This window comes from Pelobates fuscus, chromosome 1 (assembly GCF_036172605.1).
Source record: "Pelobates fuscus isolate aPelFus1 chromosome 1, aPelFus1.pri, whole genome shotgun sequence".
Lineage (NCBI taxonomy): Eukaryota > Metazoa > Chordata > Amphibia > Anura > Pelobatidae > Pelobates > Pelobates fuscus.
This window is the reverse complement of record NC_086317.1, coordinates 108,096,831-108,110,395: the sequence shown is the minus strand read 5'-3', so window position 1 is coordinate 108,110,395 and position 13,565 is coordinate 108,096,831.

Here is a 13,565-nt window from a genome sequence, read left to right as displayed (position 1 = left end):
CAAAAAATTAAGGAGATTACATAATCTATAAAGCATTGTTCGATCCATTAGGTCATGTTCAATTACATAATAAAAAGATCCAAAATACATTCATACCGAGGGCACAAATTATAGCTCTCACCCGAATGTAGTAGATACAAACTGACACATAAATGCAAGCACTGCCAAACACATGCACGCATGCACACGCACTATGGGAGACACACACCATATTTGTGTTATTGTTACTTAAAGTACTGTATGTGTTTCTGTATGTGTATTTGTGACTGTGTATCTGTTTGTCTGTATGTGCCTGTGTATCTGTGTACATGTTTGCTTGTATGTGTCTGTGTATCTGTTTGTCTATGTATACACTCATGTAGCATCAGACCAGTTATTGCCTGGAGTTTGCCATGATGATTTATTGAGAAAAAAAAGTCATACATGGCAGTAGATCAGACTATATAGGTGTAGTCAGATATTGTAAAAAAATGAAAAAAATGAGCAGAAAGAAGTCCACAACCCTTAAAGAACGGGAGTAGGGTGTATCGGTACAGCAAAAGAACCCCTCCAAAAATAAAGGAGAGCTGTGTGTGTGTCTGCTAGTGGTGCTTCCTCAGCAGCTCCTTGTTAGTTGTTCCTGCAGTTTTTTAACCTACTTATTTAGACTGCAATCCTCTTGTTACACTTCATCCAAAGCTCTCAATGATTCACCCTTTTTTCTTGTCAATAGTTAACTATAACAACACAGCTGAACATTTCAAACCTTATATTAGGGAAAAACGAATTAAGGGAACACATGCTTTGTTGGCATTTTAGCCTTATATTTTAATTAATATTTATACACACCAAGACACACAAACATGCACACCAAACACGCACATATATACACATAATTTGGTGGAAGTTACATTTATAACCTTTTGGATCAGAGTTCCACATTTTATTAATATTCTCTTTACGCCTAAAATAAAGTTGTTGTTTTTTGTGACGAAATGTAAAAGACAAGAGAAATTATCTACCATATGTAACCAATTCAAAATGAGTATCTGGAAGCCAGTTTTAAATCTCATTCCATTTAACGGTATTTTTGCAAACTGAATTAGTATCTGCATTTCTAAAGTTATTGGCAAGAGAATTGATTTTTGGGAAATATGGAGTGTCTTAGACTTAGCTATTCCCTTCAAATGACAAATATGCATAGGAAAGCCAACTATGCATGGAAAAAATAGATCTGCCATACATTACTTAAGGCTGTTGTTGTCAAATTAATCTAAAAAAAAATCCATTGCACTATTCAGACCTGAGCAGAAATAAACCGATCAAGTTCCAAATGCTTAAAGTGAAATATTCAAATATATACAATTGCATCAATTATAATAATATAATTTTAAACGTGTAAATATACTTGATACCTATCAAATGCAGAACCAACTATTGCATCCGATCTCACTATCAAATTCCCGGTATCATCTATACTCAGTCTGTAAATGCAAGTGCAGTTACATTTCTCTGTAAAGAGTGGACAAAGCACGTTCCTCCATTTAAAATATATATATATATATATATATATATATATATATATATCTCAAAATAAACATATGTTATGGTTTATAATGTCCCTTTCTTATTAAACAATTGGGTACTAGAACAGCAAGTCTCAATGAATGGGCATATCAAGCAAGCAGGTAATACAAAAGCTGTCATTAGAACACATGGGGACCCTTACAAGCACAGTGGCTAGGCTCCTCCAAACCACCCACACACATACTCACACATGTAACCTGACACATAAATACCACTCACCCACCCACATGAATTCCACACACACTCAGATACACACTGACAGACAATATGAGGAATAATGAATGCCACATACAGTCGCACACATACAAATGCACACTACCAGACAGACACAGACTACCAAACATACACACACATATTCAGACAGCCATGCACAGACAAACATTCACACATGTATTGACAGACTCATACACACTTACAAAAAACACACACAAATTGTGGTTTAGCCACCTTCCTCTTTGCCTATCTTATGCCAGGAGGGTGGTCCAGCAGAGACCTGGTGCCTGCTGCAAGTCTCAAGGGGGTGTGCAGGGCTGTTCCTACCTCCCCCGTGGCTTTTTTTTAAATGCTGGGGAAAGTGAATGGACAGTCTTTTTAGATGTACTTAAATTAATTGAAAGGTTGTGCTTGGCACATCTATGGAGCTATAGCTTTAATCATTTAAACCTATATGGGAGCATGTGATGGTAAACACACAGGGATGCAAATGCGTGTCATATTTGTTTTAATATCATATTTTGGTTTTATGAAAACTATGGGTGGATTGCTATATATCTATATGCCACATGCAAATTTACTAGACGTTACAAGGACAGCTCTGATGGAATTTTGCATAAGATATAGAAAGATAGGCACCATTAAATGGCATTTTTTCAGGTTCCTCCTTTACAAACTTTATAATTCCATTGTTTTTTTTTTCTGTACTGACACTTGTATCAAGCAAGCTTGCTGATGATGCCTACTACATTTTTTAAAATAGATGTGTGTCCTACATCCATGTATTTAAACCACTGATGTCAGACTAAGGTAAACAGGATAGTTACACACTTTTTTGCACTGCGAGCGACAAATAGTGTAATTCATTAAATATGTTTTAAGTTGATGGAAATGTAACAAGGTGTAAAGTGTTTTGTGGTAGATATCAGACTGATATGAGGTTGAGAAATGCTCACTGTATAATTCTTTTTTACTAGTGTGATTTTTAAAGAAACACATGGTTTCAGCTATGCAATATTTCAAACAGACACTTTTCATGCCTCTGAGTTGTAAATAATGCATTGACCTACCGTATTTTTCGCTCCATAAGACGCACCTCACCATAAGACGCACCTAGTTTTTAGAGGAAGAAACCCAGAAAAAAAATATTCTGAACAAACTGTCCCATAGTGTTTCTTACTATGGGACAGTTTGTACAGAATATTTTTTTTCTCCCCTGTCCCATAGTGTCCCGCCCCCTTCCATAGTCTTCTCCTCTCTCCCATAGACTTCATCTCCCCCCCTCCCCATAGACTTCATCTCCCCCCCTCCCCATAGACTTCATCTCCCCCCCTCCCCATAGACTTCATCTCCCCCCCTCCCCATAGACTTCATCTCCCCCCCTCCCCATAGACTTCATCTCCCCCCTCCCCACAGACTTCATCTCCCCCCCTCCCCACAGACTTCATCTCCCCCCCTCCCCACAGACTTCATCTCCCCCCCTCCCCACAGACTTCATCTCCCCCCCTCCCCACAGACTTCATCTCCCCCCCTCCCCACAGACTTCATCTCCCCCCCTCCCCACAGACTTCATCTCCCCCCCTCCCCACAGACTTCATCTCCCCCCCTCCCCACAGACTTCATCTCCCCCCTCCCCACAGACTTCCACCCCCCCCCCCACAGACTTCCACCCCCCCTCCCCACAGACTTCCACCCCCCCCTCCCCACAGACTTCCACCCCCCCCTCCCCACAGACTTCCACCCCCCCTCCCCACAGACTTCCACCCCCCCCACAGACTTCCACCCCCCCCCACAGACTTCCACCCCCCCCTCCCCACAGACTTCCACCCCCCCTCCCCACAGACTTCCACCCCCCCTCCCCACAGACTTCCACCCCCCCTCCCCACAGACTTCCACCCCCCCCTCCCCACAGACTTCCACCCCCCCCTCCCCACAGACTTCCACCCCCCCTCCCCACAGACTTCCACCCCCCCCTCCCCATAGACTTCATCCCCCCCTCCCCATAGACTTCATCCCCCTCCCTCCCCATAGACTTTATCCCCCTCCCTCCCCATAGACTTTATCCCCCTCCCTCCCCATAGACTTTATCCCCCTCCCTCCCCATAGACTTTATCCCCCTCCCTCCCCATAGACTTTATCCCCCTCCCTCCCCATAGACTTTATCCCCCTCCCATACTGTCCCCCTCCCCTTGTCCTATAATTACTTACCTGTCTTGCAGCGTTGGCCGGCAGCACAGGGCGCACCGCGGTAGTGGAACTTGAATTTCATGTTCCGGTTTCCGGCGGGACTGAAAGGAAGTGCGCACTCAGCTTGTGCGCACTTCCTTTCAGTCCCGCCGGAAACCGGAACATGAAATTCAAGTTCCACTACCGCGGTGCGCCCTGTGCTGCCGGCCAACGCTGCAAGACAGGTAAGTAAAGCTTCATATTCGCTCCATAAGACGCACAGACATTTCCCCTCACTTTTGAGGGGAAAAAAAGTGCGTCTTATGGAGCGAAAAATACGGTACTTATTTTCAGAATTTTACCATAATCATTGCACACAGCAATGTGGCTGCTTTCATTGCTTCCTGACATTTCACTATGTTGTTGTTAAATTTTACATTTATCTATTTCCATAAATACATACATATTATAATTATTTATTTTACAAAAAACATGTTTTTTTTATGTACGTATGCAGGACATATAACCACACACATACACACACACACTCTCTCTCTCTCCTTCTCTATGTGAAGCATTTGACTTAATTAGCATCATGAAGAGTGTCTAGTAGATGTCAGTTTGACAGCCTCTAGAGGCATAGTTTTGGACAAATGTAAACATTTTTGTTTTTTTATACATGGAAATAGTCTACAATGTCCGAAATAAAGGACACGGTCTATGCACCAAAATTACTTCATTAAGATGAAATGGTTTTAGTGCTCTTGTTACAATACTTTCTTCAACAGAACATGATTTGTTACCCTCATTAATGACATCATGCCAAGTAAACACAACCAGAACCAACCTCATGCATATTCTTACATGCTCGAACACAAGGATAAAAGATTAAAGTATTAATTTATTAACATTCACTCACTTAAACTTTAAACTTAAACTTTGTAGTCCTATAACCTGAAGTTAAAATAACAACAACAAAAATACACCTAACACAAAATATATTTTATTGCAACTCAGAAGGTAATTACCAAAAAAAATTACATAAACATTCACTCCCATTTCTATAAAATTCCAGATAAGCTCTCGTGTAACCAGTTATATTTATATATATCACAGAACCTGTACAATGGAATTCACATGTGTGTGCAAATGATCTATTATCGTAAAATAAATACTCTTATCTCTGGAGGTCCCCATAAATTGTTAAAGACAATTTATTACAAACAGTATCATGAGGATCCAGCAGCTATGAACACATGCTTGGTTTAAAAGAAATGTCAAAATGTTTGAAAATACCACCAAGCAAAGTTAAATTCATTATTAAACAAGAGAAGGGTATTGCTCAAATACTACTCTGCCTATTGAAGGCCATTGACCAAAGTTCAGTAAATGAGAATGGAAGACACAAGTCTATACAGCAAAGAGGCTATTGGCAACTATGCAGAGATTTGGAGCTGGGATAAGTAAAATGACTGTGTAACATCTACAATTTAGAAGTTCCACAAAAATTGGTTTATAGACACATGACAAGAAGAATACAATTACTGAAAAATAGCATTTCAAATCTGATTTTAAATTTGCCAAAAGAGAGAGAAATAAACATAGAAAAAGTTTCTGAAGTTTGATGAGACTAAAATTGAGTTTATTGATGAAACACAATGTGCAAATTAAAGACTGTTTTCTGTGCTTTCTGGCTAAATTCACATTAACTCTACCTCTAAACATATGTTTAAAGTTTCAGCAGATGTTCGATGTTTTGGTTTTCTAAAAGGAGTTATTAAGCTATGATTGGTAATTTGTTTACCAAGAAGAAACAACTTTTAGCTCGTCCTTCCTTTCGTATATGAAGTCAATCTTGTGTTCTGTGACACATAAATCTGGCTGCTGGGATGCTTTTATTTTCTGTTACAAGAATTGTGACTGGTCAGTACTGAAGGCAAGATAGATAGAGGAAAATAAAGAACATTTCTGGAGGAAACCCCGTTAAGTCTACAAGACTCTTGAAACTGGATATTGACCCGAAGACAGCCAAAGGTGCACTGGAATTATTTAAGACAAAGAACATTGTCCAGTCAAAGCCCTGTATGACAATCTGGATGAGAATATGTAACGATATTTGAAACTGCTGTTCACCACTGGCCTCCATTGAAGCTGAAATAGAGCAATTTCGAAGAAGCAAGTTTGCGGGTTCCTAAAGTAAAAAGGTGGTATCCCAAAAAGTCACAGTTTAATTTAAAAAAATGTATTGCAAAAAGTTAGTTTAATTTCAGCCAAAGGTCTGATGTTGGATACACCAAGAGGTAAGACACACCTGTTTACTTCCAAGTAACTGTGAGTGCAGTTAAGGGCAGAGTCATCTTCTCAAATTAACAATATTATTCTATGTTTATATTTTCTGGGGTTTTCATCTGTAGACTCCCTTTTTTGCATATGTGGTTAAAATATATTTCTCTCTTTACTTGTTTTTTTCACTGGTGTTTAATTAGAAGTGTGAGTTGTTTGTACATATTTTTTTTGTGCATTGTTTTTTAACTGGTCTTTATAAAGTTATGTTGTGTAAAACAAATTGTAAAACTAAAACAATCTAATTCTAGGTTGTAACAAGGTGGGTGGATATTTTGTGCAAGGCAAACAACTGTATTGTGAGAAAAAAAAGAAAAAAGATTATATTATTAATCTTCATTTCCTAACTCTAGTAAAAATATTACCCTATATTGCATAAGGATGTATGTCATAGTATCAATTTAAATAGTTTCCCCTAAATGGATCTCAGATAATCCATCCATAATTCCCAGACTGGGTTCATGTTTCCTTTTTTAATGCTTACTTCACTTTTTACCTGAGTTTGAGGAAAATGATGTACTTGTGAATTAAATATAATTTGTCTGACTAGTTTTGTGTTCTTCATAAATCCTTGGATGACTGCCACTTGGACCATGTGCATTTTTATTCTAACTTTCCTGAGCCTTTTTTTGGGCTTTTTCATATTCGTGACAAATATTTAATTGCTATAGGTTATGTTTTTTGATTGCATTTTCATTGTTTACCTGACAAACATTTAAATTAAATGTATTGTTTAGTGTATTTGCCTCATCTTTACTGTTTATTGACTTTCACATGTATATGTTTTCACATTATTTTCAGCTATTTAAAATTAACTAGGTTGCTATTGCTCACAATTTTACATATTTTGTATAAATACTATCCATTTTATCAAACTGTAGGTATTTAAGCGTGAGTTGGTTTTAAATATACATTCAATATATGTATGAATCCAGTTATTTGGGAATTAAAAAAAAACACACATTTAATACACACACAGACATTAAGAGATACTGTTGTTAGAATAAGCTGTGCTTCTTTAATAATTACATAATTTAATAATTAAAAATATGTGTTTCTTAAATAATTACAGTTCTACAGTTTTCCTACCCTTGAATGGCTGTCTAGAAAGGTTGTTTCAGAGTGAACAGGCAAGTCAAAAGTATAGAAGGGATTTATGATGTCACCTATTTAATTTGTATTTGGCCATCTGAGCCTGAATGCCTACATGATAGATACAGAGCATCATTGCTGAGTTTAAGGAATGTGTTTTCGGATTACTTCCTATATATCTAAGAATTATATTATATGGAGTGGTGACTCTGCAAAATGTGATCAGATTTTCTCTGCCAGCAACTCATGTCCACTGATTACTGCTCTTCTCCTAGAGTTAGCTATTAGCTAGAGTTAGAAGCCTGTAGATATAGTAGACCGAGATGTGGCCTAACAGGCAGTGAGTTGGGAGAGGCAGCTAATCTCCTGATTTGGACCATTTTAAATTTGATTAATGCATATCAGGCAATCTTATTTTTCCTCCCAGTCTACACATTCTTATTCAAGTCACAATACACAAGTGCCATTTTGAGTTTTCTGAAGAAGATTGAAATTAAATGCAGACTTGTCTTCTTGAAATATTTTAAGATGGCACCAATGCTCATGAAGGTTCTACTATAGGATAGACAAGACAATTTTCAGAGACCTATGGCACACCACAATTCAGGGGGGGATTGCCGTTTTGGAACGCGAGTTGTGTCTGCACAAGTTATTCTGGGCCCATTCAGGGGTGTTAGAGTTTGACTGTCCAAGTGCTGAGCCAATCAGGAGGAGACATGTTCTTAATTTCAGTTCAATATCAGATTGCTTACTATAGATTTTAACTTTTTTTAAACTTTGCTAGAGCAGATTCTCTGGCAGTGTGAACCCAGTGAAATCTGATCATACTTGAATTGCTGTGGTTTCCTCAGTACTACAAATCATAGATTGAATTATTTACATGGATGGGCAAGGACAGATTTCTCAGGTGAAGGAAGCCATTGAGTCATAACCAAAATTCGGCACAGGCTGATTTCTACTGGTGAAGTTGATTTCCTTCATTACTTCCAACACTGAGATACCCTCATTTGTATTTTCCCTGTGTAGAGGAAATAAGAATCACTGCGCTAATGCCATCTACAAATGACATCACTGCAGTGTCAGTAATCGCAACAGCCTACAGAGAAAAGAAAAGTTAGTCAATAACTTTTCTTACATATTTTTAAAGCAATTTAAAAAGCATTTTTCTTTTTCCAAATGTGTGTTTTCGTAGATTTATGTTATTTAAAGGGTTATGATATATTGTTATTCAAAGGGGTAAAATATCTCGTTAATGGAACACTTTAGTGTTAGGAACATAAATATGTATTTATAACACTAAAGTGTCCCTCGGTCCCCACACCCACAGAACCCCGGCCATGAAAGGGGTAAAAGCCCTTTTAGTCACTTACGTGATTTTAGTGCTGACGTCCCTCAGCCCTGGGTTGGAATCCTCCAATGATATCAGCCGATGGGAGGACCTAAAGCGCATGCACAGCAAGCGCCAGGTGTGCATTAGGCCTCCCCATAGGAAAGCATTGAATCAATGTTTTCCTATAGAGCTTTGCGTCATGCTGGATGCACAACATATGGATGCACAGGATATCCAGGGTACTTTCATGGAGTCAAACTGCATAAAGCTTCAGGTAGACAGTCAGAAGAGGCATCCCTAACCCTGTAATGTAAACATTGCATTATCTATAAAACTGCACTGATTTACATTGCAGGGCTTAGAAAAATGCAGCGGCCTGGGTGCCTATAGTGTTTTTTAAGTCAGGGATGGAGTACATAGGATTGAGTGAGTGCAGTCCTCATCAGAGGTAGGTTTTACAGAGATAAGGGCAGGACATAATTCTAAAGGTGGAGTTTTGAACTCACCTGGAGCCACTGATTAAACAAACATAAATGAACACATAATTAACATAAGGAGTAAAAGAGCTGACGTTCCAGTACCATGCCCATGGAATAGGATCATTGGTTAAAAAAAAAAGTTTTACTACTCTTCACATGCTTTATAAAGTTTAGGGAATTAAGTATTGGAACTTAGGAAACATGAAGAACAACTCACTACATCCACCTCTTTTTCTCTCTTCTTCTGACTCCCAGACTGCATACCATGAGCTTTTGCATACTAGTAAGAAGTAATGGAGAGAAGAGGACAAGTGAGTATTCAAAGTTTATGATGTTAATTTCATATGTACCACCCTTGGGAAGTCTACATGATTAATTTGTAGACTTTGGATCTTTAATCCTCTGCCACCCCTTATAGATCGTTGGGACGGATTGTCCCAGGCATAATTAAGCTTTTTCATGAGTGTTAACCCCAACAGTGTGTAAATGTAACGAGTATATACCCCTACACGCAGGATCCAGCAAAACAGAAGACAGCACAGAGGAGAGATACGTCTACCGGACCTTAGAGTGGCCGGACTCGACGTAAAGGAGAAGTACAGAGTCAGGAGCGATCCGAGGTCAAGGGCACAAAGAGACAGCGTAAACGAGAACTAGCCGGGGTCTGGTACACAGGAATCAGCAAGCCGGCAAACAGTACAGACGAGGATAAAGCGAAAACGAAGTCAGAAACAAAGCCAAGGTCAAGTACGGAGAAACACAACTGAATACAACAAGCACTAAAGGGAACTGTAGCAGAAACCACGATAGGGCAAGGAACTAAGGGAAAAGGGTAAGTATAAGTAGCCTTCAAACTAACGTGATTGGCTCCTGTCACTTCCACTCCCCCAACAGGTAAGTGTATGGGGTGATTGGCGTGACAGGAGCCAATGGGAGCCTTTTTGCAATTTAGGCTCCCACTGTCTCTTTAAGAGCGCGCCCGAGATTCGCGGCGCGCTCTTAGCTGCAGGCGGGACACGTGACCGCTTCTCGCGGTCACTGCCCGCCTTCCTGTTTGAGCAGTCGGATGAGCCGCGCGCGGCTCGTGCAGCCGCAGGACCGCGCGCGGCTTGAAGAGAGGACCGCGGCCGGCCCCCGGATAAGGTAAGTACCGCTACAGTACCCCCCCCTGAGGACACGCCCTCCGGGCGGGCAGGACCAGGTCTGGCAGGAAAACGTGAATGGAAAGAACGTACAAGGCGGGGAGCATGAACAGCATCCGCAGAAATCCAACTGCGCTCCTCAGGCCCATAGCCCTTCCAATGTACCAAGTACTGAAGCCGACCCCTGAGGAAACGAGAGTCAATAACAGCAGACACTTCGAACTCCTCATGACCCTCCACAGAGACAGGAGGGGGTGTACTCCGGGTATATCGGTTGCGTACGTAAGGCTTCAACAAAGAGGTGTGAAATACATTGGGTATACGCAGATTCTTAGGCAGACCCAAGGCATAAGAAACGGGATTAACCTTATGTATAATGCGATAAGGACCAATGAAGCGGGGAGCCAATTTCATAGAAGGCACCCGGAGGCGAATATTCCGTGTGGAAAGCAAAACCCTGTCCCCCACAACATAGGAAGGAGCCGCTCTGCGATGCTTGTCAGCCTGAGCCTTCTGGCGGGCAGCAGAGTCCACCAAAGAACGCTGAACCTGCTCCCAAGTATTACGCAAACCAGCCAAATGCTCATCCAGAACTGGCATGCCCTGTGAGGAGAATGCAGCCGGAAGAACAACGGGATGCTGGCCATAGACAACGTAAAAAGGGCTATTGCCGGAAGAATCATGAGTGGCGTTATTCCGAGCAAATTCAGCCCAAGGAAGCAGGTCAGACCAATTGTCCTGATGGTGGGACACAAAACAACGGAGGTACTGCTCCAGAGACTGGTTGGCACGTTCAGCAGCTCCATTAGACTGGGGATGGTAAGCGGAAGAAAATGAGAGGGAAATACCCATCTCCGAACAAAAAGCTTTCCAGAACCTGGAAATAAATTGGCTACCCCTATCGGATACAATAGATAAGGGAATACCATGTAATCGAAACACTTCTTTAGCGAAGATAAGAGCCAGTTCCTTGGAAGTGGGCAACTTGCGAAGAGACACAAAGTGAGCCATTTTGGAAAACCGATCTACTATCATTAGGATGACTGTGTTACCATTCGAAGGGGGTAATTCAACAATAAAATCCATTGATAGATTAGACCAAGGTCTCTCGGGAACGGGTAACGGATGCAACAGCCCACAAGGAACTCTACGAGAGGTTTTCATACATGCACAAGTAGAACAAGCACTTATATAGTCAGTAACATCCTTACGTAAGGTATCCCACCAGAAATACCGAGAAACGGCTGACACTGTTTTGGAAATACCAGGATGTCCAGCAGTCTTAGTATCGTGATACAGTGACAGAATATCCCGTCTCTCGGGAACGTCAACGAACAATTTATCATTAGGCCTCTCGCCAGGTGCCATGCTCTGTTTCGCTTGTATGGCCTGCAAGAGGGACGAGGAAATAGACAATATAGTAGTTGCTATTATCCTGTCTGGGGGAATGACAGGAGTGACATCAATCTCCTGTTTGTCAATAGTCTCGAATTGTCTGGACAGAGCGTCCGCTTTAGTGTTCCGGTCGCCTGGCCTATAGGTTATTATATAATTAAAATGAGACAAGAACAGTGACCACCTAGCCTGCCTGGAAGACAATCTTTTAGCTTCGCTAAGGTAGGACAGGTTCTTATGATCCGTAAATATGAGGATGGGATCCTTAGTGCCTTCTAACAAATGTCTCCATTCTTTGAGTGCTAAAATGATAGCAAGGAGTTCGCGATTACCCACATCATAATTCCTTTCTGCTTTGGACATTTGTTTAGAAAAGAAGCCACAAGGATGCAATGGCTTGTCAGGAGACTCTCTTTGGGATAAGACAGCACCTACCCCTATATCGGAAGCATCAACCTCAAGTATATATGGCAATGAGGGGACAGGATGCTGTAAAATAGGGGCAGAGGCGAACGTAGTCTTAAGAAAGTCAAAAGCCTGAAGTGCCTCAGTAGACCAGACACGTGTATTGCCATCCTTTTTAGTCATACGAGTAATAGGCGCTACTATAGACGAAAAACCTTTGATAAAACGTCTATAATAATTAGAGAAACCCAGAAAACGCTGGATGGCTTTCAGACCTTGCGGCAGAGGCCATTCTATGACCGCAGCGAGCTTCTGGGGATCCATCCGAAAACCCTCAGCGGAAATCAAATACCCTAAAAACTGGACCTCGGATTGGTCGAATAGACATTTTTCTAATTTGCAATAAAGACCATTAGCAAGAAGGGTCTTCAGAACTGTCGTAACATGTCTGTGATGAGTGTGAATGTCTGTAGAATATATTAAAATGTCATCCAAGTACACAATAACAAATGAGTGAATAAAGTCCCTTAAGACATCATTAATAAATTCTTGGAACACTGCTGGGGCATTGCAAAGCCCAAATGGCATGACGGTATACTCATAATGACCTGACCGAGTGTTAAAGGCTGTCTTCCATTCGTGGTCCTTTTTTATACGTATCAAATTGTATGCTCCTCTAAGATCTAATTTGGTGAATACCGTAGCATGTTTGAGCCTGTCAAACAATTCTGTTATTAACGGTATAGGGTAAGCATTTTTGATGGTGATTTTATTAAGACCTCTATAATCAATGCAAGGTCTTAAATCACCTTCTTTCTTCGATACAAAGAAGAACCCCGCTCCAGCCGGAGAAGAGGATCTCCTAATAAATCCCTTTTCTAATGATTCTTTAATGTACTCCTCCATGACACGGTTTTCTTGAACCGATAGGGGGTACACCCTGCCCTTGGGAGGTATAGTACCAGGCAACAAATCAATAGCACAATCGTAGGGTCTGTGAGGCGGTAATTTGTCAGCCTCTCTTTTATCAAAGACAGTCTTTAAAGTTAAATACTGAGAGGGTATAGCCGTAGATAAAGGAGGAACAGTAGGAACGTTAATAGAATTCACAGGCGTGACTTCAATAGTACATGACTCATGGCAGGCTTCACTCCATGATTTTATCTGCCCTGTCTCCCAGTCAAAAATGGGATTGTGGGCACGTAACCATGGATACCCTAATACCAACTGTGAAGAGGGAGAGGTGATGACCTGGAACCGAATGGTTTCATAGTGTAGAACCCCTGTGTACATGTGTAGCGGTGCAGTCTCGTGAGTAACAACTGGAGATATCAATGGTCTACCATCTATGGCCTCAACGGCCAAGGGTATCTCCTTCTCCCTGATGGGAATATTGTTTTTCTTTACAAAACCAGAGTCTATAAAATTCTCAGC